At 32.5% G+C, this 22,441-nt stretch overlaps 1 protein-coding gene across 2 annotated transcripts in view; it reads right to left on the reverse strand.

Moving 5' to 3' along the window:
• Nucleotides 1-4,742, reverse strand: part of LOC118191755 (E3 ubiquitin-protein ligase MARCHF3-like) — a 43,355-nt gene extending 38,613 nt beyond the window's left edge. Inside the window, exon 1 of one of the 2 annotated variants that reach the window (XM_035362605.2) lies at nucleotides 4,460-4,742. The gene's annotated coding sequence lies outside the window, so the exon portion shown is untranslated. The remainder of the gene's footprint in view (nucleotides 1-4,459) is intronic. The other variant, XM_035362604.2, reaches the window with a different exon arrangement.
• Nucleotides 4,743-22,441: the final 17,699 nt, after the last annotated feature.

Genomic DNA, 22,441 nt, shown 5'->3' on the forward strand with positions numbered 1-22,441 from the left:
TGGGTACGAACCTACGATGAAGTACCAATATTCAGCAGGCTTTTAACCACTTGGCCACTGTTGAGACCGTTCAACATAAGGAAAACCACAAAATCTGGCACGTAGCCAGCCCGATCGCTGGGATTTTGAACTATCGTAGAATTACTAGTGTTCAGAAATTTTACCACTCGACCGCTGGCGGAGCTCAAAGCAATAAAAAATGTCATTTTGTAAAATGTGATAGCCGGTCTCTGGAAATCTATTTTTGCAGTGATCCAACAATGCGCTGGCGCATAACAATCATCCATTGATAAAACATTTGCTATTATTCCAAAGCCAAATCCATTATAATAAATAAAATTAGGTAAATCTCATAAATAAAATGTTAAATATCTTGGTTTTTAATACGCAATTAAGTTAAAAATTATTGGCATTAATGTAAAAAATAAGAGACAGTTCTGGCAGAATTTCTTGTGAAATGCCTTGAAGATGGTTAGGTTATTGGAATAGTGCGAAGTTCGTAAAAGCTTATTTGTCGAAGGAGAAGGATGCTTTCTTGGAGGATTTTCTTAGTAAAATTGTCTCGCATTCTCGTTACACGCAGAGATAACTACAAAAAGTAACCATGCAGTCAGCCCATTTCTCCTGCGTTAAAACTCTTGTCGAACTACCAGCATTAAGCGGCTTTAACCATCCGGCACTGGTGAAGTAAACTCCTGGGGGAACGATTTTAAACCTGACAAAGATAAAGCTGAAAAACTACTTCTTTAATATTCGTTCAAAAGTGAACAAATCTATGATTTTTCATAAGAACTGTGGAAAATTTGAGAGAAAAAGAAGTAACTCTTGAATGTAAGCAATGAATTGTTCTTAATATAATTTCGAAATACCACAAAGTAAACCAAGAATAGAGCACCCATAGCATTTCACTGAACACGAAGAAAGATGGATTGTTAGAAATATCTATAATCCGAAAACCAAACTGACTTTACAAATTCAAAAATGTACACGAAATCTATTAATGAAGAAATTGTTAGGAATATTTTTAAGTATATATAGCTTTTATGGTCGAATAGCTAGAAGAAAACAATTTCTCTAAAATGAATCGTGAGGTACAATTTCAATTCGTTAAGATCCATATTTAAAAGGCTCAAGGTTTTTGAAAATTGATATTGTGTGGTTTTCCTTCCATGTTATGTAAATACTAGTCACTTTCCCTTAAAAAGTGCTCTTTCGCAAATAGTTCTTGTGTGCTTGTAATAGTAAGAATTGCCCAATTGGAATATTTTGCAGCTTAATAATATATGTTGTAACTCATGTTTTCGGCAATAGGATAGACATTTTAAGAAATATTAAGTGTTAAGGACAATCTCGCCTTTTTTAAGATGGATGATATCAAGATTTGTTACATTAATATGATTCTACAAAGCTGATGATTTCTGTCTAAACGAAGGGTTGCCTTCCTGGAGAACTTTTTTAGAGAAACTGGCTTATATTCATTCACATTACACTTTGGGCTTGCTGGTTATGATTTTAATGGAGCGTAATCTTGAAGACTATGATGCGCCAAACCTATGTTACACATTGAGAAAAACCACGAAAATATTCATGACACCATTTCACCGGGATTTGAAATCGAACTGAACTACCAGTGTTCAGCTATTTAAATAGCTTAAGTCTTGACAATGTTAAAAAGCTTGCACTCTAACACCAACGTTCAGCCAATGTATATTCAACCAATGTTCTGATTACAGATTTTTGGAACATTGCTTTATATGGATTATTTAAATTATGCCAAAGTATTCGAGGACTATCTGCTGAAGATGACTTTATACAGGACGTTTTGAGAAACACTTGCAAAACTATGACCACTTCCATGCAGCCAGCCCGTTCGTTGGGTTTTGAACACGAGTCAAAATACCAGTGTTAATTTGTTTTGCGGCTCGGCCAGTTGGTGGGCTGCAAAATTCGTTAATAAATCGGACAATTTCAAAAGCTTATACTGTACAAATTAACTTATACAGATATTCAGAACATAGGTTGAAACTTAACTGTCACGGAAAAAATTGCCAATTTAAAATTAAAAAATTCGCCTACTTTGTAAACGAAGCGACTTCGCACTAGATTACCATTTTCGACAGATGTATGGATACGTTACGTGAAATTTTTATAATTTTCTTCGTAATGTAAATACAGCATGAAGGCATTTATACCCATACACAGATAGCTTTACTATACCATGAAGCACAACATGCAATACAATCTGATTATTCAAGTACTTTAGCGTATGATTTTCTAATGGGATTAGTTGAATTCACATTACCTGATGGAAAAGTAGCAGTAGTTTTCAATTAGTTCATTAGAGGCTCCAGGGCCATAAATTTAGGAGAAAATGATCATTGACCAGGATCTTTGCCTATTCTGCCACTGGCGAAGGTTAGTAGTAAGAATGTTCATTTTGATTATTACCCCCCAGTTACATAATAAATTCGTCAATATCTTAATTCTGCATCTTCCCCCCCCCCAGTAGTGAATAAGTATTTTTCCGTGAAAGCAATTCCACGTATTTTCGGCGCGTTTTGGCTTATTTCTTTCCCTAAGCATTTGGCTTAATAGTACGCGAAACGGTATGATCGGGAACAGCAAAAATCATTTCTAATTTAATGACAAAATACTACAGAAACCAACTGGAGGCAAAGGCCTTTGTTTTATTTGGGGCAGGTGAGGGGGTAATTAGTTTACTACAGTTTCTATAACCTTGTTGTTTTCATCGATTTTAATGTTGGTTATGATTATTTGAATTTGGCAAAGCACGCGAAGGCAAGAATATCTTCATGGAGGACATTTTAAGGAAAACTGGCTCCTGTTCTCGTTACTTATGGGGGAAAACACGGAAATCAGTCATGCAGCTAGCAGCATTCGCCTGAATTCGAACTCGGGACGAACTACCGGTATTCAGCAGTCCCCGCTCGGCCACTGGTGAGATCGATTTTAATGTTAAAATGAAATAACAAAGAACTGGCGTGTAAACACTTATGGAATTATTCCAATGAACCGTTGTGTTGCGATAAATATAAAAATATAAAAGCCGTCCGGGTGCCCTGTCCTGCTGTCACCTGTCACCTGTGTTGCGAGCCATTTGAGGCAAATTTTGATTTATTAAACTCAATAGACATTATTAAACTCCTGACACCGTGAGTAAATGAATCGTACAACAATAATAAAAGGAATGCATGATCCAAAAAAACCCTGTTTGTGTTCCGATTTGTTTTTCTTTCTAGCTTGTGCGCCAGTACGTCGGAAAAAGCAAAGGGCTAGGTAAAAGAAATTTCAGTATTAAGGTTTAAAGGAAAAGTACCCTAAAAATAAAGTTAACTTCTTATTCTTTATAACTCTCTATTCGGAAATCATCAGATGGAGATTCCAGTTCCAAGTAAAATTCGAGGTAAATTCAATTTCAATTTATTCTCCTAATCGCTTGCTTGTGAAAATTTTACATTCTTTACGAATACTCACAGACTGCTGGCGTTTTAAGGCTTTGATCTAACCAAATGAATCAAAATTTAAACACGAGAGCGTTAAATGTTTCCCATTTTTACACTGAACTGAAAGTATCGATGGTAGATGGCAAATAGCATCTTGGAAATGTTTATAAAAAAGATTTAGCTCCTTTAGATTCGCATTTACCATTCATATTTAATAAAATAAATACATATAAATTTCAAACGGCATGGAGGCGGTACTTCATAATACGGAAATGAGAAATCACCCCTTGTTCGATATTTTCTGCTTTATTCATAACATCAACTGAAAGCTTGAAGCTCAATAAAGGTTGGATCCTAGCAGAGCCCACACCCTTGGCGCGCCCACTTATATGGCGCGTATCGATGTGTACATGGACAAAGTCAAGGGAGTCTGCAATACCAAGTTTGTGCAATTCTGGGATTTTTTTTAAGTGAAAATAGGTCGATGTGTACATGGATACGGAGTTTGTGCAATTTTGTTACTTGTTATTTTCAAGATGGCGATTTTGAGAAACGCGCGAAGCAGAGGGCTATTCTGCACTTTCTCAGTTTGTCGATAAAGGGTGTGAGCTCTCCTAGGATTTTACCCTTAATAAATTTTTTAAACAATGCTACATTTTTCTAAAACATACAGGTGCAGAGCCTTAGCTCAGCGTTTTATAATAATTAGTTATCCACCTATGAGCTAAATCTTTAGACTGTTATTATCCCCAAAACAACACAGTATTTGGATGACCAACTGCTTCGAAAATGATAATTTGCGACACATATCTTAAGAGAGGAAAATTAACATTATTAACTAAAACTATATTCATATTGTGGTATAGTATTATTATTTTTATACATACGTATCTGAATTGTATAAGGCAGTCAAGTAAATTATTTAGGTAATACCTTGCTTAAACCCATTAGTTGAAAATAAAAAAACAACATATACAAAAATATTCATCACTCACCCAGAGATTTTTGAGATTGCGGATTATAAACGACACAGTTGAAAACTTCGGAGAAAATGCAATATTAAAATTCAATATAACGTTAACGATAAAATTGTTCACAAACTTTGAACTAAAGAATTAAATATAAAAGTTATATGTAAAACATTAACAAATATAGGGAAAAAAGGCAATTCTGTTTTTAAATTTCACACAAAATAATGCAATAAAACTTATAAAATCCAACAGAAAGTTAGTGTTAAAACTACTTTAAACTCGAAGCCTATGAATTAAAGTAGAACTGATTTCTGGCTTAACCGTTGAAATTTGCCATTTCATTTCACTTCATATTAGTATAGTTTTCGTGCGCTTTGTTTTAAGGGACTAAAACCTAAAACCAGTCATATTTAGCTTAATAAAAATCCCTAGTACCTTACTCTTTTGGTGGCTTACGTGTCAAATATATATCACTAAATATAACTGTAAATTACTTTAAAACTATCCCAGGATGGTACAATAATTTTTATCACCTTCGGTATAAATTACAACCTGTGCAAGAACTCAGTGCCCGTGACAAGGTAGGCATTCAGAAGTATAGCACTTAACGAACCGTATTAAATGACAACTCTCAGTATATGCATTCCTATTGATGACTGATGAAGCAAACTTCCATTTGACAGACAAAGTCAATAAACAAAACTTTGGATACTGAGCACCAGAGAACTCACAGGACACATGTGTAAAGCCGCTGTACTAGCGAAAGGTCATACTAGTTTGATGCGGTATCTGCATAACTAGAGCTCTCAGTCCATACGTTTTTGAAACGCCGGATGGTTAAGCAAATATAATAACAGGAAAATGAAATTCGCATATGGTGTACCAGTTTGTCTTTCGGCTCTGCGACACCATAGTGTGACATACGAGAAATGTGGTACCAACAGGATGAGGTCACTACTCACATGTGCCATCTTAGCATGAACACATTACGGGAATTCTTTCCACTTCATATTGTTACGAAATGCACAAGCGCGGTGAGATGGCTTCCCCGCAAAGCAGTTTTAAGGTTGCCATAAAATAGCAAGGAGGTCAGGGTTGCCACATTTGGCGACAAAATTGGCGATATACCATGGACGGTTGGAGAACCTTCTGGAACGAATTCTTACCGGTTTACCCCAGAATGTTCCCGAACACAAGCCGAAAGCTATATAAACCTTGCTGGTCCGCAGTCAGTGATTGTGTGCTCCGTCTAGCAAGCTGATAGTCAGTCATTGAACGAGTGTCTCGATGTTTAGCGCCGAGTTGGTCGTCGAGTGCATGAAGAGAGTCTTTTAGTGCATCGTCGGGTTTTGTCTTAGACTGTGCTGAGTCGAGATCTATACTCTTGTGTATCGTCGAGTGCATCGCGTGGAGAGTCTCGAGAGTACGTAGAGTTCCAAGAACCACCAAGCAGAGTCGGGAGCTGTATTCTAGTGTTTTACTGTGAAGCTATCTCCACCGTGATAGGGGCCCACCAGCGGCCGACAACTGAAGCTCATAAGTGGACTGCGAATCCCACTTCTGACACCAGTTGTTACGTTATTTTCTTCCTTAACGTTCGTACAGGGTTCGTAGATTTGGGGTGAATAACGACGACACTTGATGAAGTATCGAAACACACTTTATTTACCAATATTAATCAGGATAGCTCCAAAACACTTTTACAGTCGTCGAAAATCTACAATAAACACGCTGGAACAATCAGCGACACATCCTCCAGGTTATCAGGCTATCACGGTGGAGACAGCTTCGCGGCAAAGCACCAGAGTACAGCTCCCGACTCTGCTTGGTCGTTCTTGAAACTCCACGTACTCTCGAGAATCTCCACGCGATGCACTCGACGATACACAAGAGTATAGATCTCGACTCAGCACGGTCTAAGACAAAACTCGACGATGCACTAAAAGACTCTCTCGACGCACTCGACGACCAACTCGGCGCTAGACTTCGAGACACTCGCTCAATGACTGACTATCAGCTTGCTAGACGGAGCACACACTCACTGACTGCGGACCAGCAGGGTTTATATAGCTTTCGGCTTGTCTTCGGGAACATTCTGGGGTAAACCGGTAAGAATTCGTTCCAGAAGGTTCTCCAACCGTCCATGGTATATCGCCAATTTTGTCGCCAAATGGGCGATTTCTCGCCAAATGTGGCAACCCTAAAACTGCTTTGCGGGGAAGCCATCTCACCGCACCTGTACATTTCGTAACAATATGATTTCACTTTTCGGCGACATCCAGAGGCCTGCAAGATCCACCAACTTCTACCTTTGAGGATGTTTGAAGGATAAGGTGTTTGTTTGTAACCAGAGTGATGAGCGTGGAAGAACTGAAAGAGCGAGTCTAGGAGGAAACTGCGACCATAACTGTCGATGTTCTTAATAGTGTCATTCAAAGTGTTCGTAATCGTTTTGTGGAATGCATTGCTAATCTACATAATCATTTTCAAGACACAATGTTTGACAAATAATTGTACCAAATGCACACAAAACGAAGTAAAATCTATGCAGCATGTATCTAAATGGACAACTGCTGCAAAGAAAATAAATATTTGCGATTGCATTGTATATTATTTACCAAGCATACTATTTTATTACTGCATTATTTAATAGTTATTAGTATATTCTATTACTTATTATTATAAAATTAATTATATATAATTATATTAATATTTTATTGTTATTATTATATAATGTTATTAATATATTAATTATTAGTATATTATTTATTAACATATTATTTATTTTAGTACGAGTATATGATTTGTCGAGTATATTATTTTCAAAGCAGGTAATCGAAGCTGCTCTAATTTTCTAGATACTTCATTAACTGAATATTGTTGTGTAAATCTACAAGTAAATACAGTCAGATAGAGACTGTATGCAATTCTATACATTAGATTATTCTTCATCCTCCATCGAGTCATCAAATCGGCAGCATAATTTCGCACTCATGAATTTGCGCTTTGCGTCTTTTATATTTTTCACCGTGTCCGTTAAGGCAGTGGCCTCAAACTTGTTGCCCGTCGGCCACATGCGGCCCCAGAAGCAATTTTATGCAGCCGCGAAGATATTTCAATTATGAATTTGTTGCAAATACAGTGTTACAAATATTTAAAGATTTTAATTACTTGCAGGGCGAGTTAACATTATTTTCATTACCACTGAAAACTAACATGAATAAAGCATCAGAAAATCTATAAATGAAGCTAACTAATCTATAGTGTGATATAAATATTCAAAGATTTGAAGATGAGATTTTATTAACTTTTATTCATACTTGTCAAAAAGTAAATCAGCTCAGTTATGGATTTTTGCTGTTCGGGAATATGCTTATAAATGAGCGGCCATTTTTCCCAGTTGGTAATTAATAAGAAAAAATCTCATGTGGTCATCACATAACTTTCTTGCATGGGCTATTAAATTATAATTTTTTTTTCTGCACTTCATTTAAACTTGTTTCCTCGAATTAATCCAACTTGAATAACCGATCCCTCAAGGCAAGCTGCAAATGATATAAAAAATTGCAAATTTTGAAATTAAATATCTTGGTCAATTTTTCTCGTAAGAGATCAAACTTGCCGGAGACCGCATCTGAAGTTAGATTTCGCTATTTGCCGAAAATGAATTTTCTGTTTAAATTTGACGTAAGGCTTTTAAAGGGGGTGGGTATATATATGACATATAAGAGACATTGTGTATATATATTTATGTATATTTTGGTATTCTCTTACAGAGGATTGTACAACTAAATATTATAGCAGTTCCATAAACAAAATTTCAACGTTCTGTGGCTAATCGTTTTTGAGTTATGCGAGATACATAAGTATGTAAGTACAGACGTTTCGAAAAAATCCCTTTTGAATCCATTTAACAATCCATTTTGGAAAAAAAAAAAAAAAAAAAAAAAAATAGAGTCCTTTATTCTGTGCGCATATACAGTACACTAGGGAGTAGGGATACCTAGACTTGGGCATTAAGATGGCCTTACACGATTATAATCAAGTGGCTCCGTCCCAACGCAGAGGGATACAGCTGCGCCAAAGCTCGAAGCCGGCATCGCAGTTCGAAGGCCACGTTTATCAAGAGTTCATAAAATGAATATCGTTTCTTTAAACTTTAAAAGGAAGGAAAATATTTTTTCGCGCAAGTAAATTAATTAATGGATTAGTTATTTTGATAAAAAAAAGTACTAAAATACGAGTTTAAGTTATCGCGAAAAGTCAGAGAAGAAACTTTTTGTCAAAGAACGTTTCTTCTTAGCATGTGCTCCTCAATTTTCTGTACACATCACAGAGGGCAAATTCTCGCCATCAGATTCCGTCGCCAAATCCCTTGGCGAATTTTTCTTCTGCTTTCCAGCGGCGTAATAGCAAACTGGTTTACATTACGCCTATGGGACCTTTCCTTCTTTACATGGATGTTCTTTGGTCAGGGTTAATGGAACACCAAGCCGGGAAGCATTCACCAGTAAGGAGAACGAAGATACATCATAGACCCCAGTGTTTACCAAGGGAAGCCACATCCCCTACGACAACCTTCGGTATCTCACCATGTAACACCTCACAATCAAGGGGCAGACAAGACTGTAACAGTATGGCCCCTGCTGAATCTGAACCTACTTGTTTTGATACATGCCCTAGCCAGAACGCCAGCAGTCCTCCCCCTTGTTGACCTCCGGGGAGATGTGCGTACCTACAAAGGTCACACAAAAAATCGTCCAAATGGATTTGGTACTCTCAAAATGGATATTTCCGTTGAAATAGGATACCCCAAATTTTTGGCGATTGCAATACATTTGTTACTTTGTGCATGGAAGTAAGGAATCCGATTGACAGATGTGCATGCTTGATCCGTGAAGAAGATAATTTCTAGTAATTTCTCTCCAAGGCTAGAAACTTTATCAGAATCGAAACGCAATCAAGTGTCAAGCTGCAATAAGAAATAAAAGAAGTTTATAACTATTTACATACAAATATAGGAATTTTTATTTATGTTTCGAAGAAAAATTTAATAAATAAGGAAAAAAGTTTAAGTTGTTATTATTTATTTTTAAGTTTTGTCCCACTTGGCAAATTTTCTCTGAAAAGTTAATGTTTTTCATAATTTCTTGCAGATTAGTTATTTAAAGATTAAATTAAATGTTTAGAATTATTTTAAATAAACGCCAGTTAAACATTTTAATATTCAATTGTCAATATATCAAAGTGTATCCATAAAAATGTCTTGCAGGTACCAGACTTTGATTTCAGGTAGAAAATAAATATAAGTTTGAATTTTTTCCTTTTCGATATTATCATTATTGTTTACGTACGCCTGGAAAATACTGAATCAGCGAAATATAAAATTTATTTAGAATAGTTGAAATTTTATTAAAGAATTCTGACCCGTGAGCGGTTTTCAGATCGTGCATGCGGTCTGCGGGCAGTTTGAGACCACTGCCTTAAGGAATATATTTTAGGTAAGGAATAAGTCTCAGGTAAAAAGTCGCAGGCTGTTATAAGTCTGAAGAAGAATCAAATACCTTCTAAACATATATAACTAAAAATAAATTAAATACTGAATATACTAATGAATTAAATATTGAAATACTGAATACTGGATTTAAATACTGGAATGAATTAAATACTGAATATAATATAATGATTAGAATAATAAAATATAAATATAAATTAAATACTGAATCTATTTTCTCGATAGATAATTTCTGTATTTTGATTACATGGAGGAGGGCTATCTGCCTAAACGGAACAATGCCTTCGGGGGGAAAGTTTCTAATTGAAACTCTCTTGTATACATGTTGCACATAGGAAAACATTAAAACTTCTACATGTCAGCCATTCACCGGAATTCAGAACCAGATCGTGTTAAGCAGACTTATGCATTCAGCCACAGCTGGGCATTATTTGGGAAAAAGTGTTTTTAAGAAAAATAAGCACACGTTTACATAGAGTAAATCATCCATCTGGCAAAATTTTGCCTTATATCTTGAAAGCAACCACAATCACATAAGGAAATGCCCAAAATAAGAGGTTAGAGATGAAAATAAATGGAAAAGTGTTGTTTTTTCAAACTATAAACATCAGCTGTGATGATGACGCAAGATTATACATCAAGAATATGAAAGGAAAAGTTTCATAGGGATTGCATCATACCCTGGGCTTCTTTTAACTGTAATTTTAATTGCACATTGTTTATGAGGTTTTGTGAAATAACTCTTAATAGAGTTAATAGTGGAAGTCTTATAAGGACATTTTGGGTTATTAGGAACAGTTAGGCGATAAGCCCTTTGTGGTTCATATTTGTGTTATTGTGACATTCAGAAACAATATATAAATAAAGAGAAACCTTCGACCAAAAAGTACTGAAAACAGTAATTAGAGTTCCCCAAATGAATGTGAAAAGTTGTTACTTTTGAATGCTAAAATGACTTTTTGTGGTCTTGTAAGCTAAAAGTGTTCAAACTAAATATTAATTGCAAAGGTTTAATATGCTTGTTTTTTTAAAAAAGTAATAATCTTGTTGACATTAGTGGTTCTTTTTAATGGGAAACTTAAGTCAACTATGTTCTCACCGGGTTTCGAGTCATGGAGTTACATTATGAGATAACGCTTTAAAGAATGCAATATTCCTTATATTTTGCTCCATAAAGGGAGACTGGGGAGATCCAATTGACTAAATCCAAGTGGAAAGAAACTGTTGTTCGTCAAATATGTTTTAGTGACACTGCAGAGAAGTTTCAAATTTTTCGTAAAGAAACTCAGAAAATTATCCAAAGCCTCTTTGATTTTACGCTGAACCGTATAATACTGTTATTTTTACCACAGGGGACGCTCAGAATAGTGACTTCTGCATATTCTGTACCGCAAAATTACTTAAAATTTTAATCATTTATTACTTACATTATAATGTAATTGCAAAATAAATGCGTTTTTGCTTAGCATATTCCTTCAGAATGTAGGAATTTTAATCGTCAGCTGTGTATAATCTCAACTATGTAGTTTATAAACTGTAAAAAGTTAATGTATTAAAATAACAAATATAGTAATTACAGCATCTTTATGAAAATAAAAAATATTTATTAGCATTTGCTGTAGTGAGACTGGTGCTGCTCTTTTCTCACTAAATAGGCACTATCTTAATTCAGTGTTTGAAACCTGTTTTACGAAACTTGATTCGACATAAACTAATTTTGATATTTACATTTTATGTAGGAAACAGTAAAAAACTATACTGAGCAGAAGAGAAGAAATTTATTGCAATATTTTTTCCTCCCAAATGCTATATTTCTGATGCACAACTATTTAAAAGCGATTTTCAAGAAATCAACACATGATAATTTGGCAAGCTCTCCTGCTCTGAAAATGACTAGAGCTTGATTTATGGATTCTTTTCTAACGAAGTTTATGATGAAATTAATTAGTAAATCAAATTTTAGTTTGAAAAATTGACTTTTGAACTCTCAAAGATTTTCAAAATAGTCTATGAATCGCTGTTTTAAATAATTGTCATCATTAAGTTATAGAGTCTCGTTTTTTCGTTAACATAAACTAACGATACCTAGAAGATTGAACAACGAACTTAAATGTAGTTAGTTCAGCCTAAATACTCACAGGATTATTTAACGCGCAGAAAGGCTCTGACTCGTAAAGGTCGGCGTAAACAAGCTTAATGATTAGAAGCACTCAACGCTACAGAAATGTAATCGTTAGAAATTCAAGATAGCAACGTGGCCTTCAAGCAGGCATAACATGCTCTAAAATCACCTTCTAAAACTTTCCCTTAAATGCTACTTCTTTCTACCTCATTTGAATACACGCTTACTAGATTATAACATTCTGGAAAGAAAGCATGGTTTGAAATTGAGAATCAAAGGAAAGTTGCTTTAAAAAAATAACTCTTAGATAAATTAAATGAATCCTCACAAAGTATAGACGAAGGCGTTTTAAGAAAATTGCACGACAAAGTAATTCTCGAATGGTTAACTGTAAGCCTATGATTCCAATTTAAGAAATTAATCAAATAAAGTAAGCTTTGAAATTGTATAAATTTGATTACTTGACATGTTTTAGCTAAAATATGTAGAATTTAAATTTTTATACAACCCTTTGAATTTGTTCCTTATCATAATGAAGATTTATAGGAGGGGAAAATGTTTCAAAAATACGTGAAAAGTTTTTCTGAAAATAATTTTAAAAATTTTATGCAGGAAATTACTTCATCGAATGAAATGACTATAATTTTAGATTCAATATACAATTTCAATAGATAAAAAAATTCGAAATTGAGCCTATTTACAAACGGTAGTTATAAATCCAAAATTCTGTATTAATGCATCTTTGAAGTGAAGGTAGCTCTCAAAAATTTGCCTTCGGAAACTTAAAATGTCTCGTTGTCTTTAGAGATATTTGCACACTGTTCCCAAAAACTTTAGTGAAGGCTATTTTGTGTAATTTATATCGTAAAAGAGAATTTTTTCCCCTTACTAATTCACATCTGGAAATTTCATGCTTGAAACTGCAATGAAAAATTATTTGATTCATTTCTTAAAGCGGGACAATGGGTCTACTATTTGTCGTTCAAGAGTTATTTAGCCATGAAAGTCTTTCAAAGAATCCTGCATAATAAGTATATAACACTACATACTTTACCCTTGAATCGCTACGGAAAATAATAATTAATATGACATTGAGTAAATAGGCAACTCGCTGTTCATTTCCAGTCACATTAATAACATTTTCTGCAGTTCATTCGTATGCACCATAGGGAAAGCGTCCTGTAGCTCAACTGTTCGAACACTCGATAGAAATTAGCTTATTTGTTTGCCTTGACAGTTATCTTGTTATCAGGCAAGAAAAAGTACGATAAATAAAAGCCCTAGTTATTATACTTACATCTTTCCCTGGTCTTTCACGAGCTAGTTCAGGAATTGTGGGAATTACAGGAAACTACTTTAGTAATTGGACATATTCGTACCAGATTAGTAAAACACTATGAGCGAAAGATAAAGTAAAATAAGATGAAACTGTGTATTAAGGAAATTGAGATTTATTGAAATATGTTGAAGGCATTATTACAAAAATCTTGAAAAGATGATTAGAAATGCAATTTGTCTTCCTTTTCAGAAAATTTGTTTTAAACTTCGATGAAACATAGACAGAAGATATATGCTTACATGTAAATATTTTGTAAATTACCTAGTTCTACTGTAAGAGCTCCTATCATTAAATGCGCCCCAAATTAGAACACTAATTAGAATATACTGCACAATAAAAGTCTGTTGAAACTTGCAAATACATCTTGATTTTAAATTTTTACAGAAAATCAAGATTTAATTGATTCCTTTGTTGATCCTGACCTTCAGTTACTACTAATAATGGCCGATTAGATTTACTGCTTTTCCCTTGAAATAATATTCGGGAGTCCATCGGTCAACTCAAAATACACCAGGAAAAATCTTCTGCAAACAAAATTCTAGTACAGAAGAAAAGAGCAGTGTGATAGACTATTTAAACAGGTTGATAAGCAGACTGAATCCCCTCCTTTATTAACCAGGGTTAAATAGAAGGACTAGGTCATTCCTTTGTTCGACTCCTCGCCGACGCGAGCCTGATGGAGGGGGTTAACTGGAAGTAAACTGACGTGTCTGTGTTGCACCTGCTTTGATTTCGCGCGTTTGAAACTGTAGTTTCATTCAGTTGCGAGACGATTTTCTGGAGATCGCATATCCCAAATTAATTTTAATCATACATATTTATTTTCTAATAATGCAAATATTTAATAATTTATATATATATAATTTATTTATTAAAGAAATATTGATTATATTATCTCCTAAGATTAATTTTAGTAGAATTATCTTAAAAGAGTGAAAGAATTTAAGATCATACAACATTATATATATATATAGTTTTAGTCAGTTTTCCTTTTAAATTCTATATTTAAAGTATCCTTTATGTAATATAGCTTCTTGTGCTGTAGCAACGTGCCGTAACATTTATAGAAATACGAAAGGAAGAGATATTGTATTTCATGCTTTCCCAAAGGACAATTTGCTTTTGTCGAAAGAATGGATACATAAATGTTGAAGACAGGATTCTATTAATGTGAAAAACGCAAGAATTCGCGGCGAACATTTTCTGTGCAGTGATTATGAAGATGACATGAGAAATCACTTGCTTGGATTGCCGCAAAAGAAACTATTGAATGCAATACTGTGCCGAAAGTAAATTTATCGTGTGCAGTAAACGAAATAACACCAAGAAATCGGAGACATTTGAAAAGAAAACTAATGCAGAGTGTTTTTGAAAGACTACACGAATTAAGCCCAAAGAAAATTTATTTTGAGGCCGAGAACAAAATTGAAGCTGACAATAATAAATCAAATGTGAATGATTTTGAAATAAAACTCACAAGTGGCAATGCCCTAATTGACAATATCTCTGAATGACCTAAGTGTAAAGATAAACAAGAATGTATTGATAATTTGAAGAACAAAATAATATCCTTAGAAAATTGTAGTAAAATATTGAAAAATAGAGAAAAGAAAAATTTTAGAATGTTTGCTCAGCGACAAAGAAGGTGGACGACATCTAGAAAAATCCCAAACAACGAAATTTAAGAAAAAAACAGCACAGATCGGAGAATTTGGATAAACGTCTAAAGCATATTTTTACAAAGACGCAGATTAACGCATTGCTAGAAAAGAAGGAAAAAAATCAGGTGGACTAGTGAAGATATTTCACGTTGCATTGTCATAAGAGCTCTGTAGAATACGTTTCTTAAATAGAAATGCATATGTTTTTTCCCAAAGAAAAGCAACCCAAAAGGCAAAAGAGTAGATTGCTTCAAATGTGGTAACCAATAAATAATATTTCAACAACTTGTAGTTGTATTGTGACTGTACAAGTAAGCATATATAACATGTTTTGATTTGAAATATTTCTAGATGACATTTTAGAAGTTAATAGCGTAAAGCATATTTCAAATGAGAATTAATTTTGTTAATTTTTTGTTAAAGTTATTTTTATTGTATCCTGTGTTATTATTGATTTGATTTTGTGCTAGCTTAGCATTCTACATAAAATATAATAGTATAACATTAAAGTAATTGGCAAAAGAAAACCTGACTCCTTAACCCCCACTTTTGAAAAATTAAATTATTTTTTTAAGTACTGTGAGTAAAGTTGTTTTGTCTAAATTAAGATAACAATCTTAATGCATTTATTTAAATGCAATATTGATGTAAGCCTAAGTTACAAAATTATGAAAAAATATATGTTATTATATTGAATCGGGAGAAAAATATGCCAATGTAAAATTTACAATTAGGCTGAAACTCAAACTTAGATTAGCAGAAATTTTGGAAACTATGCCAATTTAAGGTTGTTTTTTGATTAATTTTAAATAGCTTTTATTATAGTTATCTTAAAAGCAGTAAGTACAGTTCTCTTAGTTAACATGCAGATAAAGAAATGATTAGAAATAAACAGGCATTTATAGAAAAAAAATCACTCCAAATTTAAAAAAAAAGAGGAACTTTATGCTAAGAGTAGCGCATTTTATCTGTTATTTTAAAATTGAGTAAGTACTATTAATTTTTTTAATGTTCAGTGTAAAATGCATACTGCAGTAACATTGTCTCTTCTAAATTATAGCTATTTTTCACACACAGCTCATTTTAAACACTGGTTCTTCAGATTTAAAAAGCTAATTTCTATGTTGTCAGTTGCATCTCCGCGCTCAGTGTCATCATAGCAACGTCATCACTTCCCACTGCCTGTTTCAGGGGGAAAAGCTCTATGAGCTAGCCCTTCTCTTTTAAGCCCTGTTAATTAACACAAAGACCACTTAGAGAATAAACTAGTTAAAACCGGTTTATTTTCACTAAATCAGACAGTCTAACATGTGAGTTTGCATGTTTGAGCTTAGATATTTGCCCTTGTGTATACTCATAATATCACTTAAGATATGAAACATTTTAAAAAACAGAGCAGTAACCAATAAAAAAAATGTGAGATTTAATTAAAGTGAAGAAAAAACATTTGGGTTTGCAATGCTTGCATATACTGAGAGTTTTAAAGTCATGTTTGACAACAAGTATAATATATTACACATTTTGCTTACACTAAAATGCTGTGAACTCTTCATGGTTACTTTTATTACTCACCATATGACATGTTTGAAATATTAAGTAAAATTTGATTAGTCAGGAATAAATATATGAAAGTTTAAGAAGTCAACAGTTTTCAGTATTTGAGTTAATCATATTTTTCAGTTTTTAAAGACAGAATGCGTTTAGTTTCAAAGTTGATGTCAACAATAACTTCATATCCTGTAAAGATGCGGCAGCACCTGTCAAGAGCAGTTCGAAAAGGAGACTTAAATGCTCAGAATCAAAGCGGTATAAGTTTGATTTAATCATACCGTTTCTACACGCTTACATTTTACTCCTTTTACTAGTATTTTACAGAGGTTTATATAATGCACCACAACACTGAATGTAATTTACGATGTTGCAATAAAAAATAGCTTGATATAGTTTGACCACTGAAATGTAAAATTAATCATAGAAAATTGATAGAAACTCAACAACAAGAAAGTATTATAGAAAAATGTTGGATGTTTTATCTAATAAATAAATTGAATGCATGAAGGACTTAGAAATAAAGGAGGAAACCCACATAAATTAACAACTTAGACTATTGATTGGAAGAGAAACACGACAGTGTGAAATTTGAAATTAAGCAAAAACACAGCTTTAGATTGCCGTAGGTTCTGATCAAAACTCTAAAACCCTTTCGAAGAAGACTTTTATTTATTTATTTTAAATTTTGATTTTTTAACCCTATTGCAATTTTCCGCACTATTTCGTGATTTTGGTGTTTACTATCCTTTTGTATTTTTCCATTTATTTTATTTTGTATGCCATCAAAAAACAAAATTATTTGTAAATTATGAAGGTTTTGAATTATTTCTAGTTCTGTAGTTTTATTCAAAATCTAAGTCAGTCTAATGCTTGTTTTATTTTATTGCCGTTATGCTTTATTTTAAACAACTTAATATTAGACAGCATGAATGTAAAAAAAAAATTACAAACACCTGAATAAGATTTGAAAATAAAGAACATAATGAACTGCGCAACATTTAGTACTTTAAGGCCAAAGGAACATTTTATACTATTGTTTAAGAAGTGATTTTTACCGAATACCACTGGTATTTCAACTCTCTATGTTAGGCTAATAGTTGATTCAAAGAGTACAGATGAACTGTGTTTCTCTTAGTAGAAAATGTTAAAAATAGCTCGATTATTGCAAAGGAACTAGATTATTGCAAGGATTTTTATTAAATAAATTAATTTAGAAGCCGAGAATAGGAATACATATTCTTTTATTTCAAAAGGTGCCTAACATGCTTGCCGTGACTATTCATTCCTGTTAAATATGAGATAAAATGTGTGTGATGTGGATGGATCATAAAGTTTGGCTTATTTGGATTTATGGCAAAGTATATGAGCTCACCTATGAAGAAAGATGCCTTCGTGGAGGTCATTTTAATGGAACTGGCTCGTATTTTAATTGCACGTTAGGAAAACCACTAAAGCCAGCCCCTTCGGCGGGTTTTGAACCGAGGCGGAACTATACCCAGGCAGCACGTCTCCAAAAATATACATATAATTTTGGTGAAATAAGGGTATGGTATTTTTTGCACGTTACTTTTACGAAATTTGTACGAATGAAAAAGGCTGAAGTTACTGTTGACTCTTGATCGTTATTTTCCACACGTTATTTTTACGAAAATTATACGAATCCGAATGTACTGATAAAACTACCGCCATGATGGTATATTTTATTCGTCACTTTTACGCATATTATACGAATCCGAATGTTCTGAAAGAAACTACTGCCTTTATGGTATATTTCATTCGCCACTTTTACGGATATTATACGAAGTCTAAAAAGATTGAAAATGAAGTTTATTAATTCAAAATATTTAGTGTATTTCTGGCATTTCACTTTGTTTTCCTTGTCCACGAACATGAAAAAAGGGGCATTCATATATGAGGCTAAAATTTTTCTATAAATTTTAACATGTGAGCTAAATCTTTACGTGCATTTTTACAAAAAAATATATTTTCTTAATTCAAACATCTTCAAAATAACTTATTTATTTTCTTATATGAAATTTGTTATTTTTATTCATATCAACACTTACATTAATTTACACAATTTAATTTCTTTTATGAAAATCCTATTACCCATTTAACTGGAATAAGCTGTATATTAAATTTGTGTACTTACTGAGTTTGGTATAATACTTGCCTTATTTTATTTAGCAAATGTGGGCAATTAAATTGGAATAAGACTAGCAAATCTTTCCTGTTGAGGAATAGAATAATAAATACAGCAGAAGATGCTCGAAAACGTTTAACTTCTTGAACAATAGTTTAATGTAGACCAAAGGATCATTAATTATAATCAAAGATATACTAATATTTTTATTTAATAATAATAATAATAACTCTACGAAATTGCAAGCTGAATCCCGATATTTTACATATATTTAAGTTCCTTTAATCTTTGTTATAAAAATCATATGAGGCTAATTTTTTTTTAATTTTGTTTAATAGTAATTTTTATATGAGGAAAAAAATTAATAAATAATGTAAATAAATAATTATATTATATTTTATATTTTTCCTGAAACAGTTAAAGACATTCTTAATATGGAGATCTACAGAATAAGTACAAGGGTCCAGTTAAATGAACTCAAAATTTGCATAGTTAATTTTACGCTAACTTTTAAAATTTAACCGGATTTACGATTATACACTGAGCATGCGCATACACAGACATTTCTATTTTTCGTAGAAAAATTTAATTATTACCTTAATACAGAGATGCTGTGAATATAAATTTATATAATGCAAAAGTAAGTTTATTTCATAGGCTAATTTAGAGGCTTTCTTAATATGTTTAATTATTAAAAAAAAAAAAAAAAAAAAAAGCGTTGCAATTCTTGTTCACTGACCAATGGCAAAGCAGAGACTTTCTACTTCCGGTTGTGGCGGGATATTTGTGAAGTCAGCACTCAGCAATGGCGGTCGAAAAGAATGGTAAAGTCGCAAAGAATACTGTTTGTTCGTGGATTGGCGTTTGTGACTGAATCCATCGAAGTTACTAATTATTTGAAGAAAGTAAGTGAATATTTTATATTTTCAGTGTTTAATACTCGTACTTTCTTCACCTATATAAAATTTTATAAATAACGTCTGTGTAGGAAATGTGATTTTCCATGTGTTGTTCTTTTGTGTACGTGCCTAATGATTCATTTTCAGGATTTGGTACTGTTAAGTTTTGCACTAGTCTGTTTCTTACTGTTTGTGTCACTCCTTTTTGTATGTGTCTCACCTTTTTATAGTTATATTATTTTTACTCAAACGTTTTAATATTTATCTTAAATCATACTGTAATTAAGCAGGAAATACAGTGTCTCAAAAAAGTGATGGGACACTTGTGCTTTACAAAAGGAAACTGTAGTAAAATAAATTTAAAAAACAATAAAATTTTATGTTGGTGTGTTTCATACTTAAATTTAGTAACAATTATTACATAACATACATTTTCTCAAAATATTAAAATATTAATTTAATAAAAATGCAATTGTTTAGAACGGAGCAAAAAATGGCACACATAAGTGATGGGACACTTACTTTTCCATCAAATATTTATCCAAAAATTTTACTTTTTAAAAGGTTTTAATATTTTGTTGGATTTCCTTTTCCTTTTAAAACATGATTTAATCTTCTTGGGATGGATTCCACTAATTTTTTTGTGATTTCTGGAGTGATTTTACCCCATTCTTCTTGAAGCACCGATTTTAATTGTTGTTTTGAAGAAATGGTGTTTGCGAATTCTTGCCAAATATTCTCTATGGGATTTAAGTCTGGAGATTGTGGTGGTGTTTTTATTATTTCAGGACAGTTATACAGCAGCCAGAGTCTAACGTTCAAAGCAGTGTGCTTAGGGTCATTGTCCTGGTAGAATTTAAAATTGTTATGAAGGTTCAATTTTCGTGCTGAAGATTTCAAATTTTGATTTAAAATGTCACTATATTTGTAGTGATCCATTATACTGTCAATAAAAACAAGATTACCAACTCCAGCAGATGACATACACTCCCATACCATAACTCCTCCTCCACCATGTTTTACTGTTGGCACCAAGTTCTGTTTGCGAAATTCTTCCCTGGGTTTTCTCCACACCAAGATTCTACCGTCAGAACCAAATATATTAAATTTACTCTCATCAGCAAATATAACTTCATTCCAGTAATCAGAATTCTTATTTATGTTGGATTTTGCGAAAGCCAGTCTGAGTTTTCTATTATTTTCACTTACGAAGAATTTTTTCCTGGCTGCTCTACCGTGATATCCAGCAGATCGAATTACATTTCTAATAGTCTCAGCATTAACAATTACTCCATATAATGCTTGTAAATCAGCAGCAATTTTAGGAGCACTCATTCTTGGATTTTTTTTAATATTTCGAACGATAATTCGCTTTATTCCATTGGATAGTTTTGATGGTCGGGCAGGTCTTCTTTTATCCTGGATCATATGAATCTTTTTATATCGTTTAATGATATTGAAAACTGTTGAAGGACTCAAGTTAACTGTTTCTATAATAGATTTTTCACGTTCAATATGCAAATTAATAACTAATTTTTGAATTTCAGGCAAAGTTTCTTTTCGTTTAGCATTTATACCTGCACAGAGCTAAAAAACACAAAAATTCCAAAACAAACTGGAGAGAAATACTGCAGACGATTTTATAAATTATTGCCAATTGCTTTTGAGTAAAAATAAATACCCCAAAAGATATATTTATTGCTTACTTCAGATGATTTTTGTTGCATAGTACGTAGTGTGCCATCACTTATGTAAGCCATTTTTTTGCTCCATTCTAAACAATTGTATTTTTATTAAATTAATATTTTAATATTTTGAAAAAATGTATGTTATGTAATAATTGTTACTAAATTTAAGTATGAAACACACCCACAAAAAATTTTTACATGTTTTTTTAATTTATTTTATTACAGTTTCTTTTTGTAAAGCACAAGTGTCCAATCACTTTTTTGAGACACTGTAGCTTTTAATGGAAAAAGAAAGGCAATATTAACATGACTAATTGTTCAGAAATCTGTTATGGAAATGTTATCTACCTTGTGCCAAAAAATAAAGCATGTAACTTTCATTTATTTATGAAATTCAAAATTTTTTATTAGCTTAGTGTTTTCCCTAAAAATAATTTAATTTCTTATTTTTGAATTTAGTTTTATAAATTTGCTTTAGTATATAATCTTTAACTCAAAGATATTGTGCTATTAAAGAAGGAAATTTTATGCCATAGAAACACAGGTACTTTGTTCCAAATCTGTGTTAATTTTTTTTATATATATACTGAATTTTTATCCACTTGTAATTACTGAAATATATCCTTTCATGAATAATAAATAAGTCCTGAGTCCTTTCATGAATGCATTTATTTTTTGTTTGTTTGATTTTGTTGTTTTAAAAGATCTGCCATAGTTAAAGAAAGAAAATAAAGTAAGAACGCTTTACTTTCAGTTTTGAATAAATTTATTACTATTTACTGCAGCTTCAAGTTTCTCTAAATATAATTTTCGAAGTCAAAACTTGATAGTTATGTTGATTATTAGACTTGCATGAAAAAATTAGTATTTGATCTAAAATACCTTAAATTATTTGAATTATATTTTACTAAATCATGTATTTTGATATAACTAGATAGTTAAAAAAAATTTAAATTGTAAATGTGCAGAAATGCTTATATAAAACCAAGAAATTGTTTATATTTTTGTTGCTTTTTCCATTGTAAATTAATTATATATATATTACAGTCTGGGGAGTCAGCACCCTGCTGAATTGTAGTAAACCAGAT

This window comes from Stegodyphus dumicola, chromosome X1 (genome assembly GCF_044657685.1).
Source record: "Stegodyphus dumicola isolate Sdum_Otavi_A_Nest chromosome X1, ASM4465768v1".
Lineage (NCBI taxonomy): Eukaryota > Metazoa > Arthropoda > Arachnida > Araneae > Eresidae > Stegodyphus > Stegodyphus dumicola.